This window comes from Delphinus delphis, chromosome 3 (assembly GCF_949987515.2).
Source record: "Delphinus delphis chromosome 3, mDelDel1.2, whole genome shotgun sequence".
Classification (NCBI taxonomy): Eukaryota; Metazoa; Chordata; class Mammalia; order Artiodactyla; family Delphinidae; genus Delphinus; species Delphinus delphis.
The window spans coordinates 120,640,107-120,652,430 of record NC_082685.1 but is presented as its reverse complement, the minus strand read 5'-3'; positions in this window follow the sequence as shown (position 1 = coordinate 120,652,430).

The window sequence follows — 12,324 nt, the reverse complement described above, 5'->3', positions numbered from 1 at the left end:
AGGCTCATAAATGGGGTTGTTATGTTCTCATATTGACCTTTTTATCATTATTAATATTACTCTTTTTATTCCTGGTAATATTCTTTGCTTTGAAATATTTTTCTTATATTAATGCTAGCAGTCTAGTTTAAAAATTTTAAAAAAAGCCATTAGCATGGTGTTATCTTCCTTCATCCTTTCACTGTTTTTATATTTAAAGGGTACTTCTTGTGGGCCTCATGTAGTTTGGTCTTGCTTTTTTAAAATCCAGTCTGACGACCTCCGCTTTAGTTGGAGTGTTTAGACCAGTTACATTGAATGTGGTTATGGATTTCATTGGGTTTAAATCTGTCAACTTGCTGTTTATCCTCCATTTATCTCCTCTGTTTTTGTTTGTATTTTCCTCTTGATCTGCCTTCTTTTGGACTCAGTACTGATTATTCCATTTCATCATCTCTGTTGGCTTATTAGCTATAATTCTTTAAGTTTTGAGTGGCTTTAGGGTTTACTCTATGTGTGTATTTTCATTTATCACAGTGTGTGTGTAAGTTAGTTTACCATTTCATGTATAGTGTAAGAACTTTGCAATAATATTCTTTCATTTTCCCACTCTCAGGTTTGTGCTGTTTTTGTCATGCATTTTACTTAAAACGTGTCAAAATGTCCATAATATGGTGTAATTTTTTTTTCCTTTAAACAGTCAATTTTAAAGAGATTTTAAAGAAGAAGAAAAAAGTCTCTTCTGTTTCCCCACAGATTTACAATTTATGATGCTTTTCAATCCTTTGTGTATATTCATATTTCTTTATTTTTTGGCTGCATTGGGTCTTTGTTGCCGCACGTGGGCTTTGTCTAGTTGTGGTGAGCAGGGGCTACTCTTTGTTCCGGTGCCCGGGCTTTTCATCGTGGTGGTTTCTCTTGTGGAGCACAGGCTCTGCGTGTGTGGGCTTCAGTAGTTGCAGCACGCGGGCTCAGTAGTTGTAGCCTGTGGGCTTAGTGGCTCTGCGACATGTGGGATCTTCCTGGATCAGGGATTGAACCCGTGTACCCTGCATTGGCAGGTGGATTCTTAACCACTGTACCACCAGGGAAGTCCTCATATTTCTACTTGGTACTATTTTCATTCTGACTGAAGACATCCTTTAACATTTCTAATAGTTCAGGCCTGTCAGTGGTGGAATCTTTCACCTTTTGCATGCTGAATTTTATTTCAACTTAATATTTTAAAGATATTTTTGCTGGATATAGACTTCTATGTTGACTTTTTTTTTTTTTTCCCCCAGTGCTTTAAAAATGTGGCTCCACTGTCCTTTGGTTTACTTTGTTTCCATCAAGATGCCTGCTATCATTCTGATCATTGTTCCAATATACAGAATGCAGACTTTCTCTTGTGGCTTTCAAGATTTTCTCTTCATTCACTGGTTTTAATCCATTTTGATTATGATGTGCCTTGGTGTTGTTTTATTTTTGTTTTATGTGCTTCCGTTTCCTTGAGCTTCTTGGGCCTGTGTATTTTGAATTTCTTTTAAATTTGGAAAATTTCCAAGCATTATTTCTTCAAATACGTTTTCTTTCTCTTCGACACTTTATAGTCTTCAATTACATTTATATTGCCACTTGGAGTCCCACCGCTCACTGACTGATGCTGTGTTCATTTTTTCAACTTTCTTTGTTTCACGTTGGATAGTTCTATTGCTATATCTGAGTTTATTAATACTTTCTTCTGTAGAATCTAATCTGTTCATCTTATCCAGTGTATCTTTTTTAAAAAGGTCTAAGGTGTTTTGCAAATCTATGAGTTCAATTTAAGTCATTTTTGTATCCTCCATGTCTCTATTTTACATGTTAAAATGTAAATGTAATTCAAGCATATAAAATATAACTTGTGAATTTTACCTTTGTTTGGTTCTGAATGTTTTTGGTTCTGAATATCCTATTGATATTCTTTAGCTTTGTTCTGAGATGCTTTTAAGTTACTTAGGAACTGTTTGGAAGGATCAGATTAGCCATTTATGTAGGGCTAATGTTACCCTACTACTGAAGTGATACTCTTCTGTGCACTTGATGCTCTATGAATTATGCTCTACTCCAACCCCCATCCTGGCCCATGGGAACGCCAACAGTTTCCAGTCTGTGTAAGCTTTGGGGATTTTCCCCTTTGATCTTTTCTGGTGTTTATTTCTGAGCCTCGGGTAGTTTCTTCCCATGCATATGCTGACCATTACTCAACTGAAGACACAAACATCCCAGTGTGCAGATCTTCAGAGCTTTTCCTCTGTGCAGCTCTTTAATCCATACTCTGCTCTTGTGATCTGCGGCTATCTTGTCCTCAGTGAGCTCCCAGCATCTCCTCAACTCAGACCACTGGGTTCTGCCTGGGTTTCCCCTTCTTTTGCTTCAGCTTGTAGACTTCCCTCAGGCAGTAAGCTGGGGGCAATCATAGGGCTCACCTCATTTGTTGTTCAGAGATCACCGGCTTGATCTGATTGTTGTCTGATGTCCAATATCTGAAAACCATTGTTATGTATATTTGTTTTTTCCCAGTGTTTCAAGTGAGATGGTAAGTACATTTCTGTGATTCCATCTTGGCCAAAAGTGGACGTTTTCTGTAATAGTTTTCAACCTACATTTTTTAGCTACATACTTTTTGCTGATAATCTATATGATATTACTCTACACACACACACACACACACACACACACACACACACACACACACAGAAATGACCAGAGTCTTAGGACTGGTGCAGGTGATGGCTCCTGAAGCTTAAACTTTATTATCTTCATGGTAAATCCATCTTTGCGTCTTACTTAAGAAAAGAGGAAGGACAAGATTTGGCAGGATGGAGGCTTCGGTCCAGGCTGATCAGACTCTTGCCAAGTGCAATGTGGCCAATGACAACCAATGAAGGAGGTAGTGTTTACAAGGACTGATTTCTTGATAGATTATAAAAACTCATTTGCTTAAAGATTCAGGGAAGCCACTCAGCCGGTAGCTTGGATCCAATGGGTCCACCTCTAGATCAGGCAGCCTGGAGTACACATCTCTCAGGAGCCCTCCGTCCAAGAGGTTGCCCACCTGCATGGGAGAAGTCTCACTGTACAGTACCACACAAGCTGAATCTGTGTTGCATACCCTTATCTTTGTTGTCCTAACTTCAAGCTCCTACTAGTTACATGGTGTGAGAGCAAGCTAATATCAGAAATTTGAACAGAGGTTAAACTAAGATACACCCTAGTCAGGAGAATGTGATTATAGGACAATCACAAAACTAACAATGTAAACATCTTAACTAAACCACAGCTAGCAACTTAGATTGCTGTCAGGTGTAGAGTAGGGTAATATAAGGACAACTAGAATTTGGTAATTATTTAGCTAGTCTGTTGCTCCCTGGGTCCATGGGCATGTAGGCTGTTCATCAGTTCTTAATAATAATAAAAGTAATAATAATTACTAAATAATAATAATTAAAATAATTTAAATAAATAATAATTAAAATAATAATAATTAAAATAATAATAATAAAAGTAATAATAATTACTAAATAATAAAAGCAATAATAAAAGTATTCTCTTTGTTTTCTCTGAAGTAAGAAAGGAATCTGGCAGCTTTTCAAAGAAAGTATGAAATCCAGGGAGGTGGGAGCAGGGCAGCTGTGAGCCTCTGGTGCCTTGGTGAAGGCTAAGAAAAGATGCTTCCTGTGGGTGATGCAACTGCATGGCTGCCTGGCTTGGCAGATGGAGTTCAGTTTGAAGTTCAGGCTCCCTTGTCTCCCAGACTGGGCATCTTTGTGCGATAAACACACTACACAGTTGTCTGTGGGGCACCGGTAGCAGGAGGCGGCTTCAATAATCTCCCACCTCCAGCCCCAGCCTCTGGCCGGCCTGTTTGGCACGGGGAGGGACCGAGAGATGAGTGAGACGTTTATTGGCTTAAAAAAAGATGAAAGCCTAACCATGAAATCCTGAGCCAATATACACATGCTGCAGAGGAAGAAGAATAAAATGTCTCTGGACAAGGCTATTTTAGAGCTTGGAAGGATTTTGGAAACGATTTAGTTCTTGCCTTCCTGCTCTTTTAACAGTTGAAGAATCCCAGGGTTCAAAGGGGAAGTGAGTAGCCCCAGGTCTCACCACTACTAAGTAAGAGAGTCTGAACAAGGCTTGAACGCTGTGATTCCAGGCTGTGTTCCTTCCATGACCCACTGCCCGACCATGAGCCATTTCCTTCCAATATTTAACTACCATTTTTATAAATTAAAATTTGGATAGATTTCTTTCCTTCCAGTGCTGCTTACAATCCATCTTGAAAATACTGATAAAAATATGACTTCTATTATTCAATAATTACAGGACTTCCAAGCATCATCATTTATAGTACTTGAAAAAAATACAATTTTCATTTCCATGGAATCATGGCTTCTGGCAGTAATAATTTCATTACTCTTGATGAACCAACCAAGACATCCGCATTAATGTAATTTGTGTTCAAAGATGTCCTAAAAGGCCGATGTAACTTCATTATCAGTACATGACTTTAAAAAGTATTTTACCTAGGAAAACAAATAATGAGCACATCTTCTAACATTAATATGATTTTCCTTTCTTCCAGGTCAGGCGGCAGAAGTTTAATGAGCAATTTAATTGCTTGATGAATCAAATATGTCTCATTTTTGGCTCCAAGGGTTGGGGTAACATTGATTCAGATGAACTATTAGAGTTTTGATTAGGGTATTTTACCTTCAAGGAATAAAACCTACCTTAGAACTCATCTCCAGGTCCTCCAAATCCTATATTGTACCTAACTTCACTCTCTTATTAATTACTTATCATAATATCCAGAAACTTTAGAGATAGATTTCATTTTAGAAATTATTTATTATCATATTCTCATTTTACTCAAGTGGCGGATAACAGGGCTGCTATAACAAAGTACCACAAACGGGGTGTCTTAAAACAATAGAAATTCATTCTCTCACAGTTCTGGAGGCTAGAAGTCTGAAATCAAGGGTTTGGCAGGGCTGTGCTCTCTGAAATCTCTGTGGAGAATCTGTTCCGTGCCTATCTTTTAGCTTCTGGTGCTGCTGGCAATCTTTGGTGTTCCTTGGCTCATAGATATCAGTCTCTGCCTCCATTGTCCCATGACATTCTCCCTGTATGTATCCCTGTGTCTCTCCTATTTTTTTTTTAACTTTTTGTTTTATATTGGAACATAGTTGATTAACAGCGTTGTGATAGTTTCAGGTGTACAGCAAAGTGATTCAGTTATACATGTAACTATTCTTTTTCAAATTCTTTTCCCATTTAGCTTGTTACATAATACTGAGCAGAGTTCCCTGTGCTATACAGCAGGTCCTTGTTGGTTATCTATTTTAAATACAGCAGTGTGTACATGTCAATCCCAAGCTCCCTAACTATCCCTCCCCCCCACCCTTCCCCCCTGGTAACCCTAAGTTCGTTTTCTAAGTCTGTGAGTCTGTTTCTGTTTTGTAAATAAGTTTATTTGTATCATTTCTTTTTAGATTCCACATATAAGCAATATCATACGATATTTCTCTTTCTCTGACTTACTTCACTCCTATTCTTACAAGGACATCAGTTATACTGGATTATGGGCCCTTCCTATTCCAGTATGACCTCATCATAGCTAATTACATCTGCAACAACCCTATTTCTAACTGAGGTCATGTTCACAGGTACCAGGGGTTAGGACTTGAATATATCTTTTTGGGGACACAATTCTACCCACCACAGCATGCAGCCCTACTACTTCTATGAACACCAAAACACTTCAGGCAGTCATTAATTACCCCACCATTTTGGGGGGCTTTTTGAGTTAGGTGGAAGTGGGGTGCAGGGAATCATCATTTACACAAACCATTCTTGTCCTCTCAGAGCTTATATTCTCATGGCAAAACTGATGATAAGCAAGTCAACTGGTAGGTATTCATTAGAAAAAATGACTGTGTGTAGAACACGCTTTACATAGTGTGGTCAGAGGAGGCCTTTCTGAGGTGGTGATATTTATACTGAGACGTGAAGGATAACAATGGGCCAGGCATGGGAAAGATAAGGAGAAGAATGTTCCAGGTGGAGGGAATAGCAAATACTCTGAGGTGGGAAAAGAGCTCAACACTTACCAGGGATTGAAGGGAAAAAGAGGGGAAGGTGATAGAAGACGAAATCAAAGAGGTGGCAGGAGCCATGACCTGCTGGGTTATAAGTGGCTTCCAAACTTGTTTGACTGCAACCCTACAGCTAAGAAATGCGGGTCCAGAGATGCATATATACACACCTGGATGGAGAAAACAGAAGATAGGGGGCAGTAGTTAGGTTTCAGTTACAGTTTGGAGGTACCATCTCAGGATGCTAAGGTATCATGTGTGGGAGGGTGAAGGAATGATGCTCAGCATTTGGGCTCAAGCAGTTGGGTTAAAGGCAGTGCCGGTAAGTGCAATGGTGAAGGCTGGGGAAGGAAAAGGATTTTGATGGAGTGGAGGGGCTGAAAAGAGTTTAGTGTTTGACATGTTCAATTTCAGACACCTATAAGTCACGCAAGTGGATGTGTCTCCTTAGTGGATACATCTCTAAAGCTCAGAAACAAGAGGGGGCAGGGTAACCTGAGACGAAGTGAGAGAGCAGCATTGACATATATACACTACCAAACGTAAAATAGATAGCTAGTGGGAAGCAGCCACATAGCACAGGGAGATCAGCTCGGTGCTTTGTGACCACCTAGAGGGGTGGGATAGGGAGGGTGGGAGGGACACGCAAGAGGGAGGGGATATGGGGTTACATGTATACATACAGCTGATTCACTTTGTTATACAGCAGAAACTAACACAACAATGTAAAGCAATTACACTCCAATAAAGGTGTTAAAAAAAATTAAAAAAGAAAACTGCTAAATGCAAGCCAGTCTCTTCCTTTGGGAAGAGCCGTCAAAGGCAATGCTGAGTATCCTGGACTCTAGCCTTATTTGCTTCAAGTGCCTGATGGAGCCATGCGATTTTTGCATATTTACTTAAAAGCCAACAGTAATAAAGTAGATCACAGTCACTGTTCCTGTTTGGCAGGTCTCCACTGAGTTAGCGTTAGAGAGGGAAGTGCATATAGTAACTGAGTCCTTGCTTGGGTATTTAACAAAACTCGGATCCACTGGTTGGAAGAGGGGCTGTAGGTGGGAAGGAGGTGGAACGAGGTGTACGGGGAAGGAGGTGGGAATGTGATTTTAACACACTTCCCTGGTGATTCTTACGCACATTAGAATTTGAGAACAATTTCTGTAGGCTAGAGAGTTGTTATTCATATTAGATCACCAAAACCAGAATTTACTCAATCGCCTGTTACCGCTAAGTGAGGCTGACGCGCGGAGCATGTTCTAGGTGAAGCAGATCTTACTGAGGAAAAGGGCTGCCTCTGCTCTTTCAACTCTGAGTTTCTAAAATGTTTTGAACCATGAGAAATTGGCACAAATAAATCTCAGGGTATAGTAATATACAGAAAGATGATATAGTCATAACAAATTACATTTTCGACCTAAAAACAGAGCTTATTTAAGAGAAGTCTGTTCATAAAGTAGTTTTTTGACAGGTGTGAATTAGCCATTAAGGGTTTTGTTTTGTGAAGGCAGACGTGTGTGTGTGTGTGTGTGTGTGTGTGTGTTTGTGTATTTTGCTAAGGTTTTCTAGAAGACAGGCAATCCTGCCTCTGCCTGAGCCACCAGTGTGTCCCACTGGCTCCCTGCCACCTCCTCAGGGCTGTCCTCCGCAGCCGCGGTGGCTGAACATGTTGGGGACTGCACCACCCTAGGGGGTGCCACTCACAGGCCAGTCTGCAATCTTCTGGCAGAGGTCAGGAAGGTGTCTTGAGGAAGGGTGCCCTTTTCTGGGTCTCACGAAGGGTCTGTATGGGCCGGCGGTGCCGCCCGATGGACCTCTGCCACCAGAGCCTCAGAGCCACTTCCCTGCAATGACAGCCTTGGTCTTGGTGAAGCAGGAACCCAGAGAAACTTCTTTATTGGGGTTTGGCAGGCTCTCTGCGGGGACTTGGCTCAAATCCCCAGTCTGTGTGTACCCCCTGCTTTCTGGTGGCTTTGGTGAACCTCTGACCTTCCTCCTCAAGGTTGACTGGAATCAGCTTCTCCGCCTAAGTGTGCAGCCTCAGTTTGGCTCTGTACTAGCCAATTCACTAGCCTTGTCCTTGTCCCCATTTTGTTCAAGAAAGTGCAATTACACTCACGGTTTTGTGAGTTCAGAAATGCTACTGAAGGTCTAAGGAGTGGGGATTCCCTGGCGGTCCAGTGGTTAGAACTCGGTACTTTCATTGCCGGGGCACGGGTTCAATCCCTGGGTGGGGAACTAAGATTCCACAAACTGCGTGGCACGGCCCCCCAAAAAAGGTCGAAGGAGTTATAGTTCCACACACTGGTACCATGACCGTTTAGTACCGCACTGGTTTCCCCTCCCCTCTGGCTCCACTGTAGCCCAGAAGTCCACGATCCTGACGTTTGACCCTTCCTCTGCTGCAGTATGCAGACCACTACTCTACCTCACGAGTACAATTCTGTTAGGCCTACCTTCCTTAGTCAACCTTGACGCTCTGGTGAATAAAAATATTTAAAAAATAAATATGTGTATTTTAAATTGTGGTTTCATTACTTCCTTTTGAATAGGTAATACATTCATATGTTTCAAAATTCAAAGGTGACAAAAGCATACAGGTTCCCTCCTCAGAGGCAAACAGTGTAATTAGCTTTTTATGTATCCTTCCAGAGATATTTTATTTATATGCAAGTAAATTAATTTGCATTCATTTTCTCCCCTTTTAATACAATTAGTAGCTTACCATACACAGAGCTATGAACTTTGCTTTTTTCACTGAATATTAGAGTGAAACATTTCTCTACCCCATTTCTGTCATGGCCTGAAGGTGAGGGAATGTTTCTCATGTAGAGAAAGCATCCAACCTGCTGGGTGTACGCCAGGAGTGGCTGTGCCGCAGGTGAGGATGGGGTCTCACAGGTGTGGAGATTCTAAAATTCAAGAGGACTGGCTTGGTTTTCAGAAAGTTCCAAGGAGAAGGTGGGACTTGGCTGGGATCTCAAAGGAACTGGGGAGAGATAAGCCTTTCATTGTCTTCCTCCCAGCCCCCCAGTGATGGAGGCCAGATGATGGAGACCAGCTGGAAGGGAAGAACTTTGATCTTCCCAAGGAGCAGACCAGCCACTTTTCAGGGATTCAGATTCAGGCATTCTCTGGTGAGCTCTGGGTTGGGGCACTTTACATATTTTTAGGACTTCAAACCCTTCCTTTCTGGAAAATAAAGGTGGGTGGAGAGACAAGGTATTGCAGGGGTAAGTGGCTAGTGTAAACTAGGGCAGCAGGAGCTGCTTCTGGAATTTTCTGCATTTCTCCTGAGGTTCTCTAACCCAAAGTATCTCCTAGAAATCCAGCTTGTAGGCCCGGGATAACTGAGCAGCTGGTCCCATCTAAGACCTCTTCAGAAGACGTTGAGCCAGTGAGGTCAAAACCACAGAGATTATCATTTAAATAAAAGGAAGCCGGGATCCTTTGCTTTTTCCATGCTGAATAGCTCTGAAACCCAGCCTGTGCTCTGTCGCGTGTGCATGGTGCCAGTGTGTGCGCGCGCGTGTGTGTGTGTGTGTGTGTGTGTGTGTTTGTCCCCGTGCTGAAGGGCTTTTCTGAGGCAGAGCGCAGTTCATGAGCTGAGACTGAGCTGAGCTATCCAAATTGGTCTCAGCTGACAGCCCATGTTAGTGGAGGCCGCACTCCCGCTATCCATCTTGTTGTGTTTTTCATTTTCTCTCTGAATTCATTTCTTGAGCTTGGAGCCTCAGAAATAACCAGCTTTTAAAATGACTGAGTGTGCTCTCAGGCTCTGCGGAGCCCAGCCTGCCCGGCTTCGTGCGCCAGCCTAATCGGCCCCGGGCAGGCAGGGAGCCTCAGGTGGGAGAGGAGGGCCGGCAGGCGGAGGGGAGAGGCGTGGGCAGCTGCTCACACATCATGGCTGCCTCCCAAAGCGCTCCTGAGTCATCTCCAGCCGGTCCTTGGGCTTGAAATGCGGAGCGAAGCCCTGTTGGTGACGGCCACCTCCCTTGCTCTGGACCGTGGCCCTGGCCCCTGCGGGGACCCGCCAGTCTCTCAGGCAGGCCTGGCCTCGCAGAGGATCCATCTTCCTTAAGATCTTGCCTCCAGTCAGAGCTCATGCTGAGAGAGTCGCAAGAAGGCACAGGTGACCGCAGGGTGTGGTGGCAGTGTGGGGATGGACGCGGAGGGCTTGGGCCCGGGGCTGGGAGGATGCAAGATGGGAAGCGGGGAATTTGTTGACGCTGGAGCCCTCCTGGCCAAGATGTCCGGGCCGGTCCTGACGGGTGGCTGGCTTGCCCTCTGAGACAGGATGAGGGTGGTGGTACAAAGCCACCTGGCAGAGTGCTGAGGCCGGGCGTGGAGCTCAGGGACCGGGCATGTCAGTGTGGATTTACTTGGTGAGGCCTGAGAACCTACCGCCTGGCTGTGCTCCGGAGAGAACCGGGCACCTCCCTTCACCCAGGCGACCAGAGTGCACTGGCCAGCAGGAGGCGGACATGTTCCGGACGCTGCCACCATTGGCCTCTTTAGTATCAACGGGGATGATAGAATCCCCGGATGGCAGCCACAAAGTGGAGGTAACTAACCTAAGAGAAGGGGAGAGAAGCCAGTGCTGCTTTATAATGACAGAACTTCAGACCTGACCTTAAGAAAGCTCTCCTGCCGCTACAGCCCATCATCCGGTGGCAGCTCAGGCCAGAACCCTTAGCCAGTAGCCCTGACCCAGTACTGCCACGCCCTGCTCTGTTTGCGACTTTTCCTCACGGAGGTGAGAAACCGCCGATCCTCACAGCTACTGCCTTGGTTCAGGCCCCGCAGCCGTTCTTGTTCAGGTTATTCCAGGAGCCTCCTGTCTCTCTCCTCCCACTACCTTTTACCTATAGTGAACTTTCTGAACTCAAAGCTGCTCGTGCCATTTCCCAGCATCAAATCTTTCAGTGACTTCCTATCACCCTCTGAGCAAAGCCCGGGGTGTGGCATGTAAGTGGGGGCCTCAGCTGGCTCTGCTCCCTGCGCTTCGGCCACCCAGACCCACCGGGCTGCTGTTGGCCTCATACATCTGTCTGCCCTGTGCCCGCAGCCTTGAATGTATCCTCCTTCTCTGTCTCGTTGGTCTGATCAACACTCACTCTTCTTTTAAGTCTCAGCTTGAGGAACATCTACTCAATGAAACAAATGTTCCTAAGGCCCCAGAGAGAACTAGCCACTTCCCTTTTTTGTCCCCACTGTACCCAGCTCATCCCTCTACCATAGCGAACTTGCTGTGTCCGAAGTCACCAGACCAAGGTACGAAAAGTTACAGTTCCTTTCCTTTACAATGCATACACTTGCAATGCATGTGCAATGTATATAAAATGCATATGTATATTTTCATTGCAAAGGTAAAACTATCTTATACAACATCAAAGTGTTCAACGTGTAAAGTGAAAGTCTCTCTCTCCTCTTGTAAACCACTGTTGTTAGTGCGGAGGCTTCCTTCTAGATCTTATCCCATATACATGCAAAGTTCATGTAATTAGCCTCCCGAGCCCCCATCTGCTGGATTGGGAAAAACTCATTCCACGTCCCACCTCTTCTCCAGTGTTAAGCTTTGTGAGTCTGATGGTGTCACAGGCTTGCAGAGAAAACACTGACACCTGATTGTTCTTCTAGGGCCCCTGTCCTCTGTTGTTGGTTCTCAGGGTAAAGAGGTAAGAACTGCTCCTTCCCGGTGCTCTGCTCTCCCTAGTTCTTCCATGGCAAGGACCTGTCCTCTGCCCTCTGGAATTCAGACCTGAGCCCTTGGGGCTGGAGGGATCTGCCCCACCCTCTGACCACTGCAGTCCACCCTGCCACTAGACTCCTCTTTGTTTCTTTCTTTTTTTTTTTTTGCCATTGAACCCGTGTCCCATGGAGTGGGAGCGCTGAGTCGTAACCACTGGACCGCCAGGGAATTCCCTAGACTCCTCTTTCTAACTCACGTCTCTGATTATGCCTCTCACCTTAAAAGCATCCAGTGTCCTGCCACTGTCTAAACAATACAGTCCCAACCTGGTACTCTGACTTTGTGGCCCTGTGGTGGATTGTGTTAACTGAGCATTTTATCTCCCCCTTTCCCATCCCCTTTCTTCTGATTTCATATCCTATTCTATGGAAAGAGGGTGGGAATATAAACCAGGCCTGGCCAACCATTGCACCCCATTTACCAGGGCCCAGTGATTGGCCCAGTAAGAGGCCAGTGTCTTAGACAAGGCCA